Source organism: Heterodontus francisci, chromosome 17 (genome assembly GCF_036365525.1).
Source record: "Heterodontus francisci isolate sHetFra1 chromosome 17, sHetFra1.hap1, whole genome shotgun sequence".
NCBI lineage: Eukaryota > Metazoa > Chordata > Chondrichthyes > Heterodontiformes > Heterodontidae > Heterodontus > Heterodontus francisci.
In genome coordinates, this window is record NC_090387.1 from 16518700 (window position 1) to 16541139 (window position 22440).

Below are 22440 nucleotides of genomic sequence, written 5' to 3' on the forward strand. Positions count from 1 at the left end.
TATGAAAACAATCACTTTTGTGAGGTACTGGAAGTTGTCCAGACCCCCATAGAACTGTATATGTTGGAGCTGTCAGGAGAGAAAATACACTCAAGCACAATCATAGCATTTAGGACAGGCAGTCCTGCTTGAGATAACCTAACAAGGGCACTCTAAGAAAAAGGGTAGGCCTCAATATACTTTTACACAGTATTTATTGCACAGAAGCAGACCATTTGGCCCATGCTGGTGTTTATTCTCCACATGAGTCTGGTCTCACCCTTCTTCATCTAACCTCGTCAACAAACCCTTCTATTCCTTTCTCCCTCATGTGTTTATCTAGTTTCCCCTTGAATGCATCTATGCTGTTTGCTTCAACTACTCCTTGGAGTAGTAAATTCCACATTCTAACCAATCTCTAGTAAAGAAGTTTCTCCTGAATCACCTATTGGATTTATAAGTGATTATCTTATATCTATAGCCCCTAGTACTGGTCTCATCCACAAGCAGAAACATCTTGTCTATGCCTACCCTGTCAAAACTTTTCATCATCTTAAAGACATCTACCAGGTCAACCCTCAGCCTTTTCTTTAGCAGTCTATTCAGTCTTTTCTGATAGTTATGATTTCTCAGTTCTGGTATCATTATCAGTCCTTTTTTTTGTACCATCCATCGCCTCTATATCTTTTTTAATAATATGGAGACCAGAACGGTTCAAGTTTCTATGCTGCTCGAATCTGAGCAGTGACTTTTGAAAACAGAAAAAGACTGGAGAAAACAACATGGTGACTCAAACAGTAGCTGAACCAGAGATCAAATTCTAATAATGGAATCCACTCGTGCTGTGCCAACAAGAGGCTGATGGAAGGGATTTGACCTGTGATCTCATCCTGCTTATCCTCAATTCCCTGGTGCAGTGCAGGCACACATTCGTTATTACTTGTTTCTAACCTTTTCAGTGTCATACAGCAATTTATCTGCTTAAAATCTTTATTCAGGATGGCTCAATCTATTTGAAAACAGCGAGTTTACAATGTCTCATCATTTAAAGGTTTTTTTATGGTATTTTCATGATATACAGCATTTCTACTGGCAACCAAGTGTAAATGTCCTGAGTCCAACTGCACAAAGATAGTAAAATGAGTAATTGCCAGTAATAGCAATTGATTTTACAGTAAGTTTTGAGAAGCTAGACTGCAGAATTATAGGGCAATATTACTTCTTAGACTGACTGACCTTAAGGAAATTGTTTCTTTTCACCTGTAGTAGTATCATATTTTGTCTCAACTACGGTTGGATCCTTTTAAGTGAATAGCTTGTTAGCTTATAAGCAGTATTAACAGGAGCCACAGTGAAAGGTTTGCATAATGTTTCTACTGCCAAGTATCAGATGCATCAAATTGCAACAAAAGAACTCAAAGTAGTGCTGATGACTCAGTCCACTGATGCATCTGTGCACTTCACCAGGGAAGGGTTTTTTTATGCCCACATCCCATGAATGCATCGCTGGCTAGGCCAGCATTTATTGCCCATCCCTAATTGCCCTTGAGAAGGTGGTGGTGAGCTGCCTTCTTGAACCGCTGCAGTCCATTTGGGGTAGGAACACTCACAGTGCTGTTAGGAAGGGAGACCCAGCATTTTAACCCAGCGACAGTGAAGGAATGGCGATATAGTACCAAGTCAGGATAGTGTGTGGCTTGGAGGAGAACTTGCAGGTGGTGGTATTCCCATGTATCTGCTGCCCTTGTCCTTCTAAGGTGGTAGAGGGCACGGGTTTGGAAGGTGCTGTCTAAGGAGCGTTGGTGTGTTGCTGCATCTTGTAGATGGTACACACTGCTGCCACTTGCGTTGGTGGTGGAGGGAGTGAATGTTTGTGGATGGGGTGCCAATCAAGCGGACTGATTTGTCCTGGATGGTATCAAGCTTCTTGAGTGTTGTTGGAGCTGCACCCATCCAGGCAAGTGGAGAGTGTTCCATCACGCTCCTGACTTGTGCCTTGTAGATGGTGAACAGGCTTTGGGGAGTCAGGAGGTAAGTTACTTCCTGCAGGATTCCTAGCTTCTGACCTGCTCTTGTAGCCATGGTATTTATATGGCTACTCCAGTTCAGGTTCTGGTTAATGGTAATCCCCAGAATGTTGGGGGATTCAGCTATGGTAATGCCATTGAATGTCAAGGGGAGATAGTTAGATTCTCTCTTGTTGGAGCTGGGCATTGCCTGGCACGACTGTTACTTGCCACTTATCAGCCCAATCCTGGATATTGTCCAGATCTTGCTGCATTTCTACAGTGACTGCTTCAGTATCTGAGGAGTCGCGAATGGTGCTGAACATTGTGCAATCATCAGTGAACATCCCCACTTCTGACCTTATGATTGAAGGAAGGTCATTGATGAAGCAGCTGAAGATGACTGGGCCTAGGACACTACCCTGAGGAACTCCTACAGTGATCTACTGGAGCTCAGATGATTGCCCTCCAACAACCACAACCATCTTCCTTTGTGCTAGGTATGACTCCAACCAGTGGAGAATTTCCCCCCCGATTCCCATGGACTCCAGTTTTGCTAGGGCTCCTTGATGCCATATTTGGTCAAAAGCTGCCTTGATGTCAAGGGCAGTCACTCTCACCTCACCTCACCTCTGGAGTTCAGCTCTTTTGTCCATGTTTGAACCAAGGCTGTAATGAGGTCAGGAGCTGAATGGCCCTGGCGGAACCCAAGCTGAGCGTCACTGAACAGGTTATTGCTAAGCAAGTGCCGCTTGATAGCACTGTCGATGACACCTTCTATCACTTTACTGATGATTGAGAGTAGACTAATTGAGAAGTAATTGACCGTGTTGGACTTGTCCTGCTTTTTGTGTACGGGACATACCCGGGCAATTTTCCACATTGCAGGGTAGATGCCAGTGTTGTAGCTGTCCTGGAACAGCTTGGCTAGGGGTGCGGCAACTTCTGGAGCACAGGTCTTCAGTACTATTGCTAGAATGTTGTCAGGGCCAATAGCCTTTGCAGTATCTAGTGCCTTCAGTCTTTTCTTGATATCAAGGGTAAGGTACAAGAACCTGGCAGAGTTTCCCTGTGTGCCAAATTCCCAAAATTGTTAGGGGAAGTCAAATGTTCTGCTAGAAAGAGAGGAAAATCATATGCAAGAAAAAAATACAATGGGCTATTTAACTAGCATCATCCAATGGATGTCTCAAGAACAATACAGGTCGAACCCTGACAGCAGGCTGTTTTTCTAGGTCCAGAACAATGCACAACAGCATTATCAGTGAGGATGCTTGAATAACAAAATGGTTGAATTTTTGTAGTGTTTTTGTTGAAAAAGAGCACCATTTTACAAATGATATTAAACAATATTAAAAAATATTAACCCCCTCTCCTTCCCTGTGACTCCCAGCTCACAAGACCCCTCCTACCCTGACCTACCTGAGGCCTGGCTCCAGCGATGCTCCTTGGCCTCTGGTATGTGCAGGTGCAGCAGCAGCCACTGCCTCTGCCAGCCTCTGATTAGCTGACAGCTTTCCAAGGGCACGACTTCCGGTGCAGGGGTCCTAAATCCTATGGAAGGCCCGCCGCTGACCACTTAAGTGCTTGGTTGGCACTACATTTGGCAGGCCTTCTGGAAAAGAGGCAATGCGGGGATCTCGGAGTCTGTTTCCCCGACTTTGGGACCTCCGCCGCCAGCATAAAATTCTCTCCTAAGGCCCTCCTTAAACCCACCTATTTGATGATGCTTTTAGTTACCCTTGCTAATCTTACCTTCTATGACTTTATGCCACTTTTAACTGATTACCTTTCTGTGAAGTGTCTTGGGACATCTTTTTACACTAAAATCACTATATAAAAGTCCCTGTTGTTGTTGCATCATGTCTTCAACTCTTTTTAATCCTTCGTGGTATCCTCCTCTGTATTGGCCCCTCACCTTAGATTCTTATTTTTAAACAATCCTTTCATTTTTTATTCTTTCATGGGATGTGAGTGTCGCTGGCTAGGCCAGCATTTATTTTCCATCCCTAATTGCCCTTAAGCAGGTGGTGGTGAGCTTATATGAAAGAAAGGAAGGGAGAAAGAAATAGAGAGAAAGAAAGAAATAGGGAAGGCAAAAGTAAAGGCAAGAAAAGAAAAATAAAAAGACAAAAGAGAGAAAAACAAAAAGGTGAAAAAGGGAGAGAAAGAAAGACAGACAGACTTGTATTTATATGGCATCTTTCACTTCCTCAGGACATCCAAAAGTGTTTGACTTTGAATGAAGTACTTTTAAAGTGTATTCAACTGTTGTTATGTAGGAAACAGGTCAGCCAATTTACACAAAGCAAGTTCCCACAACCAGCAATGAGGTAATAAGTAGATAATGGGATACAATTGTATTGAAGCTGTTAGTCCCAAAAGAACCTTGTTCTAAAGCACCTTGAGAACACCCAGAGCACTGGGTCTCACTAATCAGTAATTTGCTGGGATACTAATCAGACCAAATGCATTATCTTCTCATTTACCTACCTTTCAGAAGCCTCAATAACACACTACAGCAATTAGTCTGCCCATGTTTTGCACCACTCCACAGCTAAGCACCTTCCCAGACATTTATCAATAGTGTTGTTCAGCTTGCTGCTAGTAGGTACACAGCAGTGACCCTGCCTCTCTCATCGTTTGGTTTTTCCTCCACGTGAGAGCATGCCAGTCCTCATGTTGGTGCCCTCCACTAAAAGTGCAATGGCTGAGTTGGAATGTCTCAAGTGAGGATTGTGGGTGTGACTCCACATTTTAGCAATCTGTAAGACATTTACTGAGCTCCTGTACCTCAATGATAAACATTTTTTAAATTCCAGTCAATTCTTCAGCTCTACATTTTCTTGTCACATATATTACATTTCTCTTTCAAACTCTAATGGTCCTTTGCTGAAGTTCATTCTGCGTGCTTGCATAAAATCCAAAAAGACAACAGAACAATAACAGAGGGGTATTCAATATCTTTCTATGTTGCAGAATTTACTCAAATTTATCAGGCATTCACTGAAGTGAGACCGATTGTGGAGGAAACCCCAGGCACAAGAACTAATACAAAGTCCTCTTGCTGGCTCTGACTCCTCCACAAAAAAACTGCATTCTTTCCCTTTGTGAAGACATCTAGAGTATTTTGGCAAAAGCTAAAGTGTGTGGGAAACAGACAGGGAGATAAGGGCAGCGTCTTGTGACAGACAGTAATTCAATACACGATGCCACAAACAAAAAGTTCCTGCATCGGAAGGTGTTCTCAGATTAATTCTTTGCATCAATTATTGACAGAGAATTTAATTTAAAGGCAACAAGTCAGTAACCTATGGAAACTGCTTTAAATAATTTATAATTGCTGCATGGGTATAATCATATTGGTATTGATTAAATACCAGTGACTCACACCAGTAAAGCATACCTGATGGTACATCAATCCAGTGTTACCACCTTTTAAGTAATTTCATATGAGTCAGCATGTTCCAGAGTTCTGATTTCAAAGAGGGCAGGCTTTTTGTTTTAAATGCCAGTGACACTACAACAAGAAACTTCATTTTAAAAAGATGATTCATTAGGCAATAAAATATTCATGGCTGACAGAGTGAAGGATCACCGTGGAATTTTATTCTAATGCACCTGTCCCCTTTGTCAAATACAATACAGAATGTCATATAACCAAAATTTTATTTAGTAACTGTTGGCCGAGGCAAAGTTTCTAAAGTAAATGAAAATAGCCCATTACTGATTAAATTAATTTCAATATGCAACATATTTTCTACATTTTACCACAGCATGGGATTCAAACCTGCATGTATTACTGACTGATTTACTCTGCAATTGGACTGTGAGTAGGGGAAAAGAACACAGCACGCCATTGTGTTTGCAGTAGTTATTTTTCAATTTTATCACATCAGTGGCTAAAGGAATAATGACACATTTACAAAATTACAAAGCCTTCAAAATTTCATTTCTAAATCCAGCACTGTGACTATAATCTAATAGATATTGTATAGTTTACTGCATCAAGCGAGCAAACTGCACTCATCCCCCAGCACAAATGTTTTAACAATGGGGAAATGAATAGAGGCTTATCTCTTAACAGAACACTTGTTCAGATCTCCCCCTGTTATAGATTATTTTAGTCAGCTAGCTCTGTACCAGACACCCACACAGATTTAAGATAAGGAAGGGAAAAAAATTCACTGAGCAAATTTCTGGAAGATGATTGTTATAAATTCCTATAATGTAATATTTAGTACTTTGGTTTTTTAATCATTAAAATATCGGTAGATTTTAAGGGTCAAAGCTGTTTTGATGAAAGCAGCTATCCATTATTAACATTCCACACTGAACATTAATATTAAATTCAGAATACTTGTACTTTGTTAAAGACTTGCACAAGAAATATTTCTTACAAATAACGCTGAAACAGATGACGAACAGCTGCCTGTTACTTTTTTAAAAACTATTTTAGAGAACGATTTAAAAGTTGTTTTGTGGGATAATAACAGAATGATAGAGGTACAGGTTTGACTCCCCACACCACTGATTTCCCATTTTCAGTGTGACATTGAGGGGAGGCACCAAGTGCATGCCAGCTATTTCCCTATAAGCAGGAATGGAGAAAGACATGTAATTACATAGCGCCTTTCACGACCTCAGGCTGACCCAAAGCATTCTACAGCCAATTATTTTTTTTTAATAAAGTGTGGTCACTGTAGCAATGTAGGAAATGTAGCAGGCAATTTCGTGCACAGCAAGCTTCCACAAACAGCACTGTGATAATGACCAGGTCCTTTCTTATAGTGATATTGGTTGGGGGATAAATATTGGTCAGGATACTGGGGAGAATTCCCCTACTCTTCTTCGAATAAGTGCTGTGGGATCTTTTGTATTTACCTGATAGATTTAACATCTCATTCGAAAGATGGCACCTGCAACCGTGCAATGCTGACTAAGTACTGCACTGAGAGTATCAGCCTAGATTATGGGCTGAAGTCTCTGGAATGGGGCTTGAGCCCACAACCGTCTGACTCCATGACACTTGTGGGTAGGGAGAAATTAGGGATCAATAAACACCCTTCAAAAAAAAGACTTGGTGCGGGGTTGGGGATATTAGCGCTCGATTAATTACAATTGTAGCTCAAAATTATCAATGTCCGTTGCAACGTGCATGCCTTCCAAACTATTGGTTACGCAGTGAATGGTCCAACATACAAATCAAAGGTACTATTTTAAAATTGTATGGACCCTTGGTTAAACCACAGTATACTGTGTCAAGTTTTGGTTCCCCTATACCCAAACGGATCAAGTTTTATTGGAGAGATCCAGTGGAGAGTATAGGTAAATACCTGAATTTACAGGACTGAACTACTGAGAATGATTAGTCACTCTGTATTTTCTCCCAAAATTAAAAAGGAAGACATGATAGAAGCTTTTGAAATTACGATGCCATTTGGTAAATTGGAAACAGAACTAGATGTTGGAGGTTCAAGATGGAAAAAAAAAGTTAAGTAGATAATTCAGACAGAAAGTTGATCAATGTATGGAGCAAGCTACTAGTGCAGATGGCTGAACAGAAAATGCCAAGGGATTTCCAAAGGAAACTGGCCAGGTCTTGGTATGTGAAGGGATTCATGATTATTAAACATTAAATAAGATAAACGGTTATCTCACAGGGAATTGTGGATTTGTCACCGTGTGGCACCTTCTATAAATTGACCTACAGTCAGAGTAACATAGGGGAAGTTCTGGTTTGCTAGGGTCTCTAACACTGCCCATGGAAGCAAAGAAAGGTATAAAGTGCATCACTCTCTCTCACCTATTACATTTGCGCTCTGGCACAAACACGTGCTATGCCGAATGATGATCTTTTTTATTCCAACAGCTGCAAACCTGAATTAAATTTTTAAAAAGGAACAGATAAAAGGTAACTGCTAGCAGCTGCAATGACCACCACAATGTACATCAAAATACCCTACATTTCAATGCATTGAGGTGGAAAAGTAGTGTCTGCTCAGATCCTAGCCAGAACAATGACCTGGGAATTTTGACTGAACCAGCTGTCCTGTCCCCATTAACAAGACATTAAAGGCAATCACTTGGGACACTAAACTGGTGGAGACAAACCACTCAAAGGCAATCACTTGAACAATGGGGCCCAAGTTGACGAAAGGAAATTCCTAGACATGAACCGGAGGAAATATAGACTGGGTGACATCATGTGATAGGCCCCACCATCTGTGCGTTTAAGCAAGACAAGCAACTAGACACTGATCAGAGAAGACCCATGTGGGGTCCCCCCTCACCCTCTCTCCAGTCCACCTTGCAAATTTTGAACCCTGCCTGCTTGCCATAACCACCTATGCCCATCACTGCTGCAGGCAGTGACCCTGTGAAGGAAGCCATCTTCATCGCTGTTTCCAGGAAAACCCTGAATCTGTTGTCCACATCTGCAAGCCAGAAGCCTCAGGACCATCAAATTCATCCAGAAGACAGCTGAGCCACCAACTCCACAGACTGTATACCCCTTTTTATTGCACTGGACTCTAATCCAACCAAGCCATCCTTCCCCACTCTGTAACCTATTTGTGTATGTGCGAGAACCTCGAGTGTGTGTGTGTGTGTGCATGAAAGTTGGAGCTTAGTTTATTATTTTACTTAGATCAGTTTAAGTACAATAAAGCTAATTTCTTTCTTTGTTAAACTCAAGAAAACCTGTCCGATTGGTTCTTTTATGGTCATAGCACGTAAATAGTTAATAACTCACTGAACTGGCAAACACATTCACTTTAAAAAAGAAATAAACCCTGTTGAGGTCAACAAGGAAAGGAGCCCTTCAACCCCTCCTCATCATAACAGCTCTCCAAAGGTTTGACTTAATCACGGTGCGAGTGCTCGTTTTTTCCCATTGTTTTCTTTCCTTTTATGCAGTAACCCCATGAATCGCAAGACTGATACCAACCCACTCCCTATGTTGTTTGGAAACTCAACAGTAGAAAGTGCACGACAGTTGAGGGGGACTGCTGGGGTGGCACATCTTGTGCTCTTGTAGGAGTCCTTGCCTAACCACAATAATGCACCTGATATTAGTACGTGGGGGACTATAGCATGAATTCCTGTTCCATTAACCCGTAGCACCGTATGTTGGGAGCAAAATGCGATGTGATGAACAATTTGAGAGCAAAGTCGAACAACTGTTTATGGTTGTGACAGAATTTCATAAAGGATGGTGACCTATGAAAGAGATGTATGAAGCACCTGGGTACACACAAGATCATATGGTAATGTCATCTCTATCCTCAGGGGATTGACAGTATAATTATAGCCTTATTAGACAAAAATTACACACTATGATTTCTTATTTCATATATACAAAGTGTGAAACTAAGTAGCATTTTAAGGTTAATCAATAGCTTGCAATTAAAAACTGTAGATCAGATTAGATGAAAAATGTGAACAGGATAGCTTAGTGGATAATTCCAATTAGCTAACTGGAACAATTTTAGGCAAGAGGACCGACCTAATGCCTGTCCTCCAGTCTCAGATGAGCTCGTCCTTGCAATTTCTTTCATTCTCTGTGCTCTTCATGCAAGAGAGATTGCTGAGTTGACATACAAAAACATGGAATCAGAAAAGTCCATTTGGCCCATCAAACCTGTTCCTTCCACATACCATTTACAACCAATTCCATCATGTGCTTGACGCAATTTAACCTCCTAAGAAAAGCTTCTGCAAAGTTTCTACTGACCTCTCCCAAAAGTAAATCAATTAAAATTAACCTTACCACCTAGGCCAGCTGGTCCCAGCAGCTCAGGAATCATCGTCTCCCCTATTCCAGTAATCTTCATAACACTCATTCTGGCTCCCAAAAGTACAAATTAATCTGCTCTGATGATGCCACCTTCCATGACGGTTCTTCTGATATGACCTCCTTTTTCCTCAACCGAGGATTCCACCCCACTGTTGTTGACAGGGCCCTCAACCGTGTCCGGCCCATTTCCCGCACCTCTACCCTCACCCCTTCCCCTCCCTCCCAGAACCGTGACAGGGTTCCCCTTGTCCTCACTTTCCACCCCATCAGCCTCCATATCCAAAGGATCATCCTCCGCCATTTCCGCCACCTCCAGCGTGATGCCACTACCAAACGCATCTTCCCCTCCCTTCCCCTCAGCATTCCGAAGGGATCGTTCCCTCCGCGACATCCTGGTCCACTCCTCCATTACCCCCACCACCCCGTCCCCGTCCCATGGCACCTTCCCCTGCAATCGCAGGAGGTGTAATATCTGCCCATTTACCTCCTCTCTCCTCACTATCCCAGGCTCCAAACACTCCTTTCAGGTGAAGCAGCGATTTACTTGTACTTCTTTCAATGTAGTATACTGTATTTGCTGCTCACAATGTGGTCTCCTCTACATTGGAGAGACCAAACGCAGACTGGGTGACCACTTTGCGGAACACCTCCGCTCAGTCCGCAAGCAGGACCCTGAGCTTCCGGTTGCTTGCCATTTCAACACTCCCCCCTGCTCTCATGCTCACATCTCTGTCCTGGGATTGCTGCAGTGTTCCACTGAACATCAACGCAAGCTCGAGGAACAGCATCTCATTTTCCGATTAGGCACACTACAGCCTGCCGGACTGAACATTGAGTTCAATAATTTCAGAGCATGACGGGCCCCCCATTTTACTTTTATTTTTAGTTATTTTTTCTGTTTTACATTTTTTACAATTTTTTTTTGTTTATTTCATTTCATTGTAGTTTGTTCAGTTTGCTTACCCACTGTTTTTTTTCATGTTTGTACTTGCTGCTGCTCAATCTTCAGTTCATTAACACCCTATCTGTACTAATGCTTTGTCTTTCAACACACCATTAACATATTGTTTGCCTTTGCTCCATGACCTCTTGGTCAGCTATGTGGCCTTGTCCAATCTACACCTTCTCCTTTGTTATCTCTTGCCCCACCCCCGGCTCACTTGCTTATAACCTTTGACATTTCTAATATTTGCTAGTTCCGAAGAAGGGTCACTGACCCGAAACGTTAACTCTGCTTCTCTTTCCACAGATGCTGCCAGACCTGCTGAGTGGTTCCGGCATTTCTTGTTTTTATTTCAGATTTCCAGCATCCGCATTATTTTGCTTTTATACAAATTAATCTTGCTGTTCAATTGAAGATCGTCAGTGGCACAGCAATGGTGCCAAAGGTAACCAGATGGCTAAGTAGTTTAGTGAGATGGACTCATTGCCACAACTCAAGTTAATTTACTCACACCAAGACTCATCACAGACAGGAGACATGAGTTTGGTAAACATTTGGGCTGAATCAGATGACTGCTGATATTAATGGCATCCTGACAAGACCCTCGAGCCCTGCACTGGGCATGGCCCTGTGCAGCCTGGGACCCTCTGTGTTCTGTATCTTCCTCCAATGAGCTGTGTCCATCCAGCGCTTCAGCCTCTCCAAGGTCCACACCTCACTGGAGGGCCAGGTTACGGAGGATGCTGTGGACAACCACCATGCGCAAGACCCTTGCAGTAATGTACTGCAGGACACAACCTGACTGGTCAAGGCACCAGAACCACAACCACATCGTGGAGGTGCTGGTTGGGGCATCTCCATCTCCAGAGGCTGCTGCACTGATGTCATTGCAGGGGTAGCCTCATCACTGCACCGAAGCTCCCTCAGTCAGAGGGGCCAAGGAGGCCACTGATGATGATGATGGCCCTTGGCTAGCCCTCCAGTTCACTGGAGAGGATCATCAGCTGGGGCGCAACTGGAATCTCCTCCAAACCTCTCTGCACCATCAGTGCCATTGACCGGTCAAGGCTACATAGTGTGACATGCTTCCTGTGAACATCAGTACACGGTTCCCGCATGCACTCCAAGTGCTGCCACATATGGCTCTCCATGATGTTGGCCACTCTCTCAATGGAGGTGCTCATATGCTTAAATCCCTGAACTACTGAAATGCACATGAGCTGGATGGGCTCCTCCATTCTCTGCCCATGACCCTGCACTGCCTCAGGGAACTGCCATGGGTTCTAGTCCTCTGCCTTTCCTGCTCCATCAGTAACATTACCACAGCAATTGTCTCATGAAATGGCAGCCACGGTAGCGGCTGTCCTAGTAGGTTTAAATAGGGCCCACTCGCTTTCAGTCCCACCCCTGCGGCTGTTAATTGGTTGCCCAACCTGCCCTCCAGCCAATCAACAGTCTGCCCCTGTGAAAATCAGGGGTTGTGATTGCTTCCTCTGGGGGGTGGGGGGAGAGGGGGGGAGGGGTGTGGTAGGATCGGGACCCGCAAACTGTCCTGACGGCTGTTTCCTGACCCTGGAAGAAAAATCTTGCCGCTGGTTTCAAATCCCAGGAATGAGGGATTCCAGACTTAATCCACGGTACTATGCAATTAGCTTACTCTCTCAATGCACTTCACACATTAAAAGTAACCTTGATGCCACTGGAATGATACTCCATATGTATATATATTATATATATTATAAACATTATAAACATTTATATATATTATAAACATCCCTCATTAGGCAGGTTATTGTAATTTATTCCTTAGCCTAAAACTAGTCCCAAGTATTAGACATATTTCAGTAACGTTAATTCTCAAAGTTTCATAAATAGAATAGTAAATGAAGTATTTTGAGACAAGTGGTCAGTTGTATTCAAGAATGTTTGATTTAAACGGAAAGAATTGCTGCTAACTGAGCAAAATCTGCAAAGACTGAACATATTGCAAGCTGAACTCTACCCCACCCCAACATAACATATCACCATTACTTAATTAAGTTGGGTTATTTGCTGCAAGCTCAGTTGTGCCTGCATGGTCAAGGGTGTTAATGCATTGCTTCTCAGAAGATAACAAACCTGTGGCAGTGACAGTGTTTGTGAAGGCGTCAGTTACTTGGAACAACATATCTTGGGCGAAGTAGGCACAGATGAGGAGAGTGGCCATGTCGGGAAGATAATTGAGAATAGAAACTAATGGAGGTCAGCAACACTGTATTGTCACCTGGCTATTCACTCCATGCTTCTACAGAGTTAATGAGTAACTGAGGAGAGGTATTAAGAGTGGGAAGCACTGACTCACCATATATGCTCTGCCATTAAACCATCCAAATATATTTATTACTAATTAATAATCCCTGCTAATTAATTATACAAGTTTTAATTAACCTGTCAAAGACCCCAGCACTGTAAAACCATGTATATTTGCTCAGATTTCCTGATGTGGGGTACCATTGTTCAAACAATAAGATTTCAAAAATCAAAACCTGCATCATGACTGCTTTTTTAATGGTTGCGACTAAAGTGCTGATCCATGGATTCCTGCGAGTGGTTCCATGCTCATGAATCCTCATTTGGTGGCTCCTCAGCTAGGCGTTGCTAATCCAGGATCAGACTCTTTTCCCAAAGTGAGTAAGGGGGCAAGTTATCTTAACCTAGTCTCTCCCACACCTCCTGGTGGCTGGCTCAATAGTCAGAGTGGCTGGACGCAGATGAGATGCACATTGACTGAGCCGAGTAATGATATGTGGCTGGAAAGGGAGGGTCAGGAGGAGGGGAGGAGAAACATTCGAAGCAGATGATGAAAGAAGTGCACAAAAGGGCCAGAAGAAATAAAACAAAACTTCCCTTTTAGCGGATTAACTAAAGAAATACCAATGGCGAGACTGTTGGAAGATATATTTCACAATCTCAGTGTCGTGACAACAAGCAGTAATAAATGAATATGCACCTGTATCAACATCATTTATTTATGGCAATACTAAGTCATTGCTGGATATTAAACAGACATCACAAAGGTGGAATTTATTAACCCAGCACAGAGATTGAGCGCTAGACAGTTTCCTGCAGCTTGGCTCACTGTAGCTTCACAACAGTAAACACCCATTATCTTTCTCGGGAATATGGATGCAATGCTTTTGTGCCTTGTTTCTTCTCAGCCACATTAAGGGTTACAGTTGTTTACATCATTTGCAGAGATATCTTGCCTCTTCAAGCAGTTTATACGTGCATTCATTTTAAAGCTGCAGCATCAAACTGGAGCACTAAAACCCTTTTGATTCTGCACTTTAGCAGCTATATTAAAAGAATATGCACATTTGCTACTTTTTCCAGAAAATAATTGAGGGAGTGGAAGAGGGAATAGGCGCTAATTTATAAACACTGAGAAAAGAGACAGAAGGCGGTGCTTAAGCTGGTAAACAATGGAGCACCTCTTTGAAATCTGGGATTCAGTTTATCGAGGTGCATCCAAGTCTTTCATGCAACTGCAGGTCAAGATTTTTTATTGCCCAATCTATTCAAATAAGATGTCCACAGTTCTGTTACCAATGGGTATTCACTACCAGATAGGTTAATGAAAGAAAGTAACCAGAGTGGACAGATAAATGGAATATTAATTGACTAACTCATGGCTTGATAAATGCTTCCATGAGTGGACTAAATCGCTGGTGGTGAAGTCACCCAAGACCTATGCTGCCCATTGTTCCATTTGTATCATTGTTGACTATTATTTCTGTGTTTAATGAAATGTATTTATTAATTTTAAAAATCGACAAGTGCCAATGTGATACATAACCTAAACTGCTTCACGCCTGAAATCGAAGATAAAAAAAACTAAATGAGCAATCTCTCAATGACTGAGCAAGCTTGTGATCTTAAGGGTGCTGCCCCACAGTTCCCCAGTTAACTGTTCTGTTCTCAGTTACAGCACCAGGTGATGATATTTCCACTCATGGGGGAAAATATATCCAGATTATTATTATTTTTCAAACCAAGATTTATATATCTTAACTTAAGTACAGGCAGTAGTTGGAGGTACTACGGACAGGCCTCAGCATCCCTGGGTTATGGAGGAAGGGGAGGGGAAAAAAAAAAATCAGGCATGCTGTTCTAGGACTCTTGAGGAGAAGTGTGTGGTCACTGGTGAAGGCAGGACCTCTCTTGGCTACGGTGCCCACCGCCACATCTCCCGCGCCCTACCCCATCACCTCAAAGTCAAAGAGCCTGCTGGCAGTGACGTTGAAACATAAAAAATGAGTAAACTATTAGAGAGTTGCTGGTGTCGATTGAGCCGCACCTTCAGTATGAATCAGCAACTACAGACGAGGATGGAAGAAAACTCGAGAAAAGAAACCAAAAAATTCTGCTTGTCTATGTTTGCACACTTCCTTGTGACTGGCTCTCCGAGTTGGGGAACATCGCATGGTAACCTAAAAGAAATGTCTGAGGTAACACTGGAAGCTTCCTATACGGGAAGTGGCAAATGCGACAAGGTGCATTTTCTATTTTTTTTGTCTTTCAGTCCTGAAAGGGTTAAGAACCACTTTTGCATATGTACAATGGAAAGATTACACATCTCTGGTCACAGCTTGTCAGCAACATGAGCAGGTCTGATCTCTGCCCAACTCCTGACGAGCATGTGAATCAAACAGAATGGATCATAATTTCTAGAAGTTAAGCCCTTCACATAAGGAGACAGAAAAAGGGGAAAATAAGTCACGGTCCCATGGATTTTATTCTTAAGCACAAACGTACAATTGGAAATAAATTTCCATGAATGTAATTTCAAGAACACTAATGTTTAATACACTCAGTCAAGCTTGTGCAGATATGTAAGATAAAGGGCAGAAAAAAAGTCAATATGCAGATTAGGGGCATCTTCCACACGAGTATCTCTGATGTAACTTGTACATACTATTATCAATTATTCTTGGCTTTGCCAGGTTCGATCTAATACATCATTTGTAAATTAGCTCGACATAATTCAAGAAGCAGTGAAACTATAACACACTCGAGGAAAAAAAAGAGTTTATATGCAGCATTCCAATATTCAAATTGATCATACCTCACCGAGGTACAGTTTTTGCAACCTAATGAATAAAACACTGTGGTGACGTTTGGAAAAATTAAGACTTTTTTTTTTTGCAGACTTCCTCTTAATATTTAGTATTTTTCACTATCTAAATAAGATGTGGTTAACAAATACCACCAAATATTTTGTGCAAATTTAATTGGCTTTAGGTTGTATGCATGGAAACAGCAGCAGCACTAACAGCAATTTTTCTTTTGAAAAGATTAATGTGATAAACCACATGGGCCATTTTGCCTCTGAAGAATTATGCAGGGTCATTTTTCAACAATCAATACTGTAATCTGACTACCCTAGTTTTTTTTATGTGGAACATTTTTAGCAATTCACTGGACTACCAGTAATGTCATAAAAAGCGCATTCAATAATTCTGAGGCTATAAATATGCAATACAAAAGTATTCAGTTTATGATTAGGACATATACCGGAATTTAAAATAACCGCAGTTAATAGCAAACTAATAGGATGGGAGGAGAAAGGAAAAAAGAAACGATTATAGACTTTGTAAGCTTCATTATTGAATGAGAAGAAAAATAATACAGCATAATTTTCCTACTGACACCACAGAATATCTGAATAAGATTGCAATTATTTTCAATATGCAAACCAGAATTTCTTATTTTAACCATTTTAGCCTCATGCTCCCTGATTTCCATTAAAAAGTGGCCTCATCATCAGTAGACCTTTACAAATGACTTATTTATTGTTTTTTAAATCATGACAAAGTTGAATCATTGAATCATTACTTCCTTATTTGCCTTCCCTTCTCTATTACTCATAGCACCTTGCCCTAACTACAAAGAAGTGTATTTTTATAATGAAACCTTCAAATTAAGTACAAATACTAGCCTCCTTTCCCTATTTTCTGCTTATCTCTTCAAACTTTGGGTGCCTATGACTACAAAGGAAAGAATGATTGACTCTAACAGCACAAGAAGCTGAATTAGCATCTACAGAGATACACATATTAAACCCAGGACGCTTCAGTAATCGTCCTTTTCCAATTGTGTACAGTATGTTAATTTATCTCTCACATCATCTGGCCCAGAAGGTTCGACAGCAGTTCTGTCTCATGACGCCATTAGTTTTCACCATTTGAATGTTCACTTGTTTCTTTTTTTAAAAAAGAACAGAAATACAGAAAAGGGTGTTAAAGTTAATAACCCTTGGTAAGGCATATTTTTTAAAAAAAACCCTGAAACCAATATCCTTTATGATTTGGTCATTAATGCTTCATAGATATTCCCCAATATAAAAATGTGCAAAAGGCAGGCGGCATAGAGACTGAGTGAGGTATGGTATTATACACAAAAGGAAGTTTCCTCACGGGCGTGCAAGGCTCAAGGTATGAACGGTCTTGTTGAGTGAAAAGAACTGCAGCAACGATCTGATAATATTAGAATATCACGTTCAGAACTAAAATGTGGAGTTTGCTACCACAGAACAGCTGATGGTAAATGTCAGGACAAGATTATTTTTGTAAAATGTGGTCTTGGAGCTAAAAATTCCTCACAGCTCTTGCAGTCACTGCGAAATTGAACTGTACATGGAGCTGAGGTTGCAGATTAGTGCTGAGTTTGATTTTCACTGCCTTTAGTTCTGAAGGTCCTGGCCAGTGAGCACCTGTATAATAATAACCCAGATCTAAATTTGTGTTGCTATTTCCTCTCTTTGGCGAAATCAATAAAACTTTCCACTCTGTGCGGCAAGAAAATGCATAAAACTGAAGTAGTTCAATTTAAGCTCTCACTATAATTCGAACGTCAGTCAAATAACAAGTGAAAATAAACTTCAGGCATAACCTTATGTCTGGCTGATCTCAGTGGGCTGGAGAAGACTTCAAGGCAAATCCAGTGCCAACTAATTAAGGAGTTACGGTATCATTGTCATTGTGTGGTCCTATGATGTCTCCTGCACTGTCAAAGGTATTTCAGTAAAGCGTTATGGTGGGTAGGTGGAAATTCTGGACATCCCATTGTGGAATATGCTGAAATTCCAGTAGTATTTAGCTATCCAAACCTTGGGCTGTGGCTGGAGAGGGCCAATTTGAGCTAGGGTCTATTGCTCATGTTGATAGTAATGGGAACAATTTGAGGTGATCAGTTAAGGGGATCAGACAATCACACAAAGTTAAAGTTTGATTACTTGAGTAAAATTTTTTCAATGTGTATTGATAGCTAATTATTAATAACATTGAATACAGTATTCTAACTAGCAACTGAGGAAGAAAAAATGGCGAGGGTGCAGAGGAGCTTTACTGGAATGGTACCAGGGATGAGGGACTTCAGTTTTTTTATTGGTTCACTATAGTGTCCTTTAGGGGTGGAAATCTGCTGTCCTTACCCAGTCTGGCCTACATGTGATCCCAAACCCACATCAATGTGATTAACTCTAAACTGCACTCTGAAATGGCCTAGCAAGCCTTTCAGTTGTAGGTGGCTAACCACCACCTGCTCAAGGGCAATTAGGGATTGGCAATAAATGCTGGCCTTGCCAATGATGCTCACATCCCGAGAACAAATAAACAAAACACTACACCCAGTCACACACTACTCCTTTAGTCCAGAGCTACTGCTAAGAATAGAACTGAAGGAGCAAGAGCAATGCACCTTTCAATACGGGGGGGGGGGCTGACAGTAAATTTGGCAACATGTAGAAATTCGTTGCTTTGTATGTAGTTGTGGAAATAAATATTCCATTAGATTTTGTGAAAATGGCAGTAACTGATAGGAATAATCCTCTATCAAAGAAATCAATCAAACTTGAGTTACATTTAATTATGTGCATACTTTTGATTTTAAAGAAAAGATATAAAATGTAGAATAATTCCAACTATCAGAAAGATCTGCATAACTCATTTGTGAAATAAACAGAGTATGGCACTCTTTCTTACTGGGACGTATATTCACTCTATCTAAATTTACATGGCTTGGGATTTTGCAAAAAAACATATGAGTATTGCATATATGTTGTTTCCCCAGAGAAATCCAATTTGGGGCATTACTTCAGGTGCCATATCTTCCTGTTTCATCCACATCTAATTTGCATTCTAACAAACTGCAGTTGTTATTGGAGCCTGGGGTCTTTACACTAAAGCCACATCCTGAAGCCAAAGGTCAAGGGCAAGTGCCAAAGGGCAAAATTCCCTTCAGAGCCTCATTAAAGCCTTAGTTTCTACCTTAAGGAACAGTAGTGTCTCTTTTTCTCAGAAGCTGGATGTTAATATCTCAGTGGGGTGTTCAATAGATCAGTGAAACCAAACACATACATCCCCTTGTACATTTAGCAAATTTTTGCATCATTATAAATTCCAAGGCATGCTTAACATAATGGTGTCATTTTAAAAAAATGATCTGCCATGTAAATTTATAAAACTGGTATTGCAGTACTTTGATGTCTTAAAAGTAAATAAGTTAAATATTTTGCAACGCTTGAGGTTTTTTTTTTAAGAGATGTACATTCACAATTGATGCTCCAACACAGAATCACAGAATCATTACAGCACAGAAGGAGGCTATTCGTGTATGTGTCAGCTCTCTGAAAGAGCAGTTCACTTAATGCCACTCCCTGGCCTTCTCCCCGTAGCATTGCACATTCAGAAAACAATCCAATTGTCTCATAAATACTTCGATTGACCCTGCCTCCACCTCACTCTCAGGCAGTGCGTTCCAGATCCTAACCACTCGCTGCGTGAAAACATTTTTCCTCACACTGTGCTATGGATAGAAGGATGTGGGACAGAACACACAACTCCTTACAAAGTTTGTTCCCTATATTGGCCAGAAGGAACCAAGCACTGGCTTGATGTTTCCCCACTAGTTGAGTAGGCTGGTTTCTGACAGCGCAATTTTGAGGTAAACTGGCACCGGTCAATGCAGAGCATTTTCAAATCATTAGCACCAATGTAAACATTTTTAGAGTGATAATAGCATTAGAACTCTGATGGCTGGTGGCCTGTTTCAAAAATATGCTTTCACGAACATCTTCAGCAGGTTACTTTTTGTTAATTTAAGAGATAAATTCTACCAAAGCAGCCCCAAAAAAACTGAAGTCCCTTCACCACAGCAGATAGAATAGACTGGCTGCAGACTTGGCTTCAGGTCTCTGCATGTGCCCCGACAACTGACCGATAGTGGCAAAACCAATTTCATTTCAGATTGTTACAACAGATTGGGCTAGATTTAAAACCAGATCCGAGAGCTGAAACCATGTGGTAAAATCCACTGTGCCACCCAACATCGATCCTGATTTTGCTATTTTTAAGCTTTTGCACTGATGCAATGGATCAGCTTGTGACATTCATCTCTCCTTCAACTGTCAGACACAAGCACGGGAACCCCATTAAAGCACGTTTCAAATATAAAAATAAGTTGGCCAAATATATTCCTGTACATCAAAGCAAACCAATGCTCCTTTTCAACACAGAGACATTTTGATGTTGTTTGAGCTTTGAGGGGAAGCTGATGCCCATTAAATGTCTGTTAAAGACATACTGGGTTAGTGCAATGACTGCTACTCCAACAACACATTTGACAATGAAACCCCTTGGAGGAAAGAATTTGGAGTTCCATTCCAGAAGTGAGGCAATGCCAAAGTCTACTAACAGTCATCAAGCTCACTTTTCTGTGTGCAACAGTGCTACTGGAACCTCAGAGCAAAACATCATGCACAGTAGAGCGCAAAACTGCCCTGATTCTATAAAGTCAAGGTTCATTTTGTATTGAATAGTAATTATATAATATTATAGACATTATATGATATATATTATATAATATTATATATTTTTTTTTTTTACCACACTTTCATTGCAATTTGCCATAATTAATCCAGTGGGCTAGGAAGCATCTGCCTCAGATAACATAGGAAGGTTACGTAGGTCATTCTTGCTCTGAGTTTTCCCAGTGACTGGCTGAGGTGTATATACAAGGAAACTTCAGGCACTTAGTGCAACTACAGTTGGCATTAGTGCTTCCAAGTTACAAAAAGGAAAGTCAGTCAGGGTTCCCACTCCTGACTGTTACCAGTGCTACAAGGATAAGATTATGAGGACAGATTACATAAGCAAGGCTTGTATTCCCTGGAACACAGAAGGTTAAGGGGTGAATTGATTGAGGTTTTAGGATTTTGAAAGTAAGTGTTATGGTAGCTAGAGGGAAACTTTGTCTGCTGGTGGGGAGAGTCGAGGACAAGAAAACATAAGCTTTAAAACCATTCAGGAGAGAAGTCCGGAAACACATCTTCACACACAGGGTGGGGGTAGAAGTGTGGAACTCTCTTCCACAAAAAGCAGTAGATGATGGGGCGCAATTCATAATTTTAAATCTGAGATGGATTTTTGCTAGACAAGAGTATAAAAGAATATGGAGTCATGGCTGGTGAATGGAGTGGCGAACGTACGAATTAGGAGCAGGAGTAGGCCCCTTGGCCCGCTCCACCATTCAATAAGATCACGGCTGATGTGATTGTAACCTCAACTCCACATTCCCGCCTACCCCGATAACCTTCCATCCCCTTGCTTATCAAGAATCTATCTACCTGTGCCTTAAAAATATATATTTATAAAAATAACATCCTTCCTTAAATAAGGAGACCAATACTGCACACAGTACTGCAGATGTGCATTATACATCATTTGCCAGATCTTTGCCCACTCACTTAACCTATCGATATCCCTTTGTAGCCCACTTATGTCCTCTCCACAACTTACTGTCCTACCTATCTTTATGTCATCAGCAAATTTAGCAACCATACCTTCGGTTCCTTTATCCAAGTTGAGGCTCCACCACTGAACCCTGCGGCACTCCACTCGTTACATCTTGCCAAGCAGAAAATGACCCATTTTGCCCACTCTCTGTTTCCTGTTAGCTAGCCAATCTTCTATCCATGCCAATATGTTACCCCCTACACGATGAGCTTTTATTTTCCGCAATAACCTTTGAAGTGGCACCTTATCAAATGCCTTCTGGAAATCGAAGTACAGTACATCCACTGGTTCCCTTTATCCTCAGCACGTTACTTCTTCAAAGAACTCCAATAAATTGGTTAAAAATTATTTCCTTTTCACAAAACCATGTTGACTCTGCTTGATTACCTTGAATTTTTCTAAATGCCCTGCTATAACATCTTTAACAATATCTTCTAACATTTTTCCTATGACAGATGTTAAGCTAACTGACCTGTAGTTTCCTGCTTTCTGTTTCCCCTACTTTTTGAAAAAAGGAATTATGTTCGCTATTTTCCAATCTAACGGAACCTTCCCCGAATCTCTAGAATTTTGAAAAATTAAAAACCACGCATCAACTATCTCACTGGCCACTTCTTTTAACACCCTTGGATGAAGTCCATCAGGACCTGGGGACTTGTCAGCCTGTAGCTCCAATAATTTGCTCAGTACCACTTCCCTGGTGATTGTAATTTTGAGTTCCTCCCTCCCTTCCATTTCCTGATTTACAGCTATTTCTGGGATGTTACTTGCATCCTCTATAGTGAAGACCAATGCAAAATACCTTCAATTCATCTGCCATCTCCTTATTTTCCCTTATTAATTCCCCAGACTCAATTTCTGTAGGACCAACGTTCACTTTGT

General features: G+C 41.3%; 1 protein-coding gene across 2 annotated transcripts in view; it reads right to left on the reverse strand.

Annotated features, from left to right (window-relative positions):
• wwox (WW domain containing oxidoreductase) overlaps window positions 1-22440 on the reverse strand; it is a 1122031-nt gene that overhangs the window by 292743 nt on the left and 806848 nt on the right. The window lies entirely within an intron of this gene.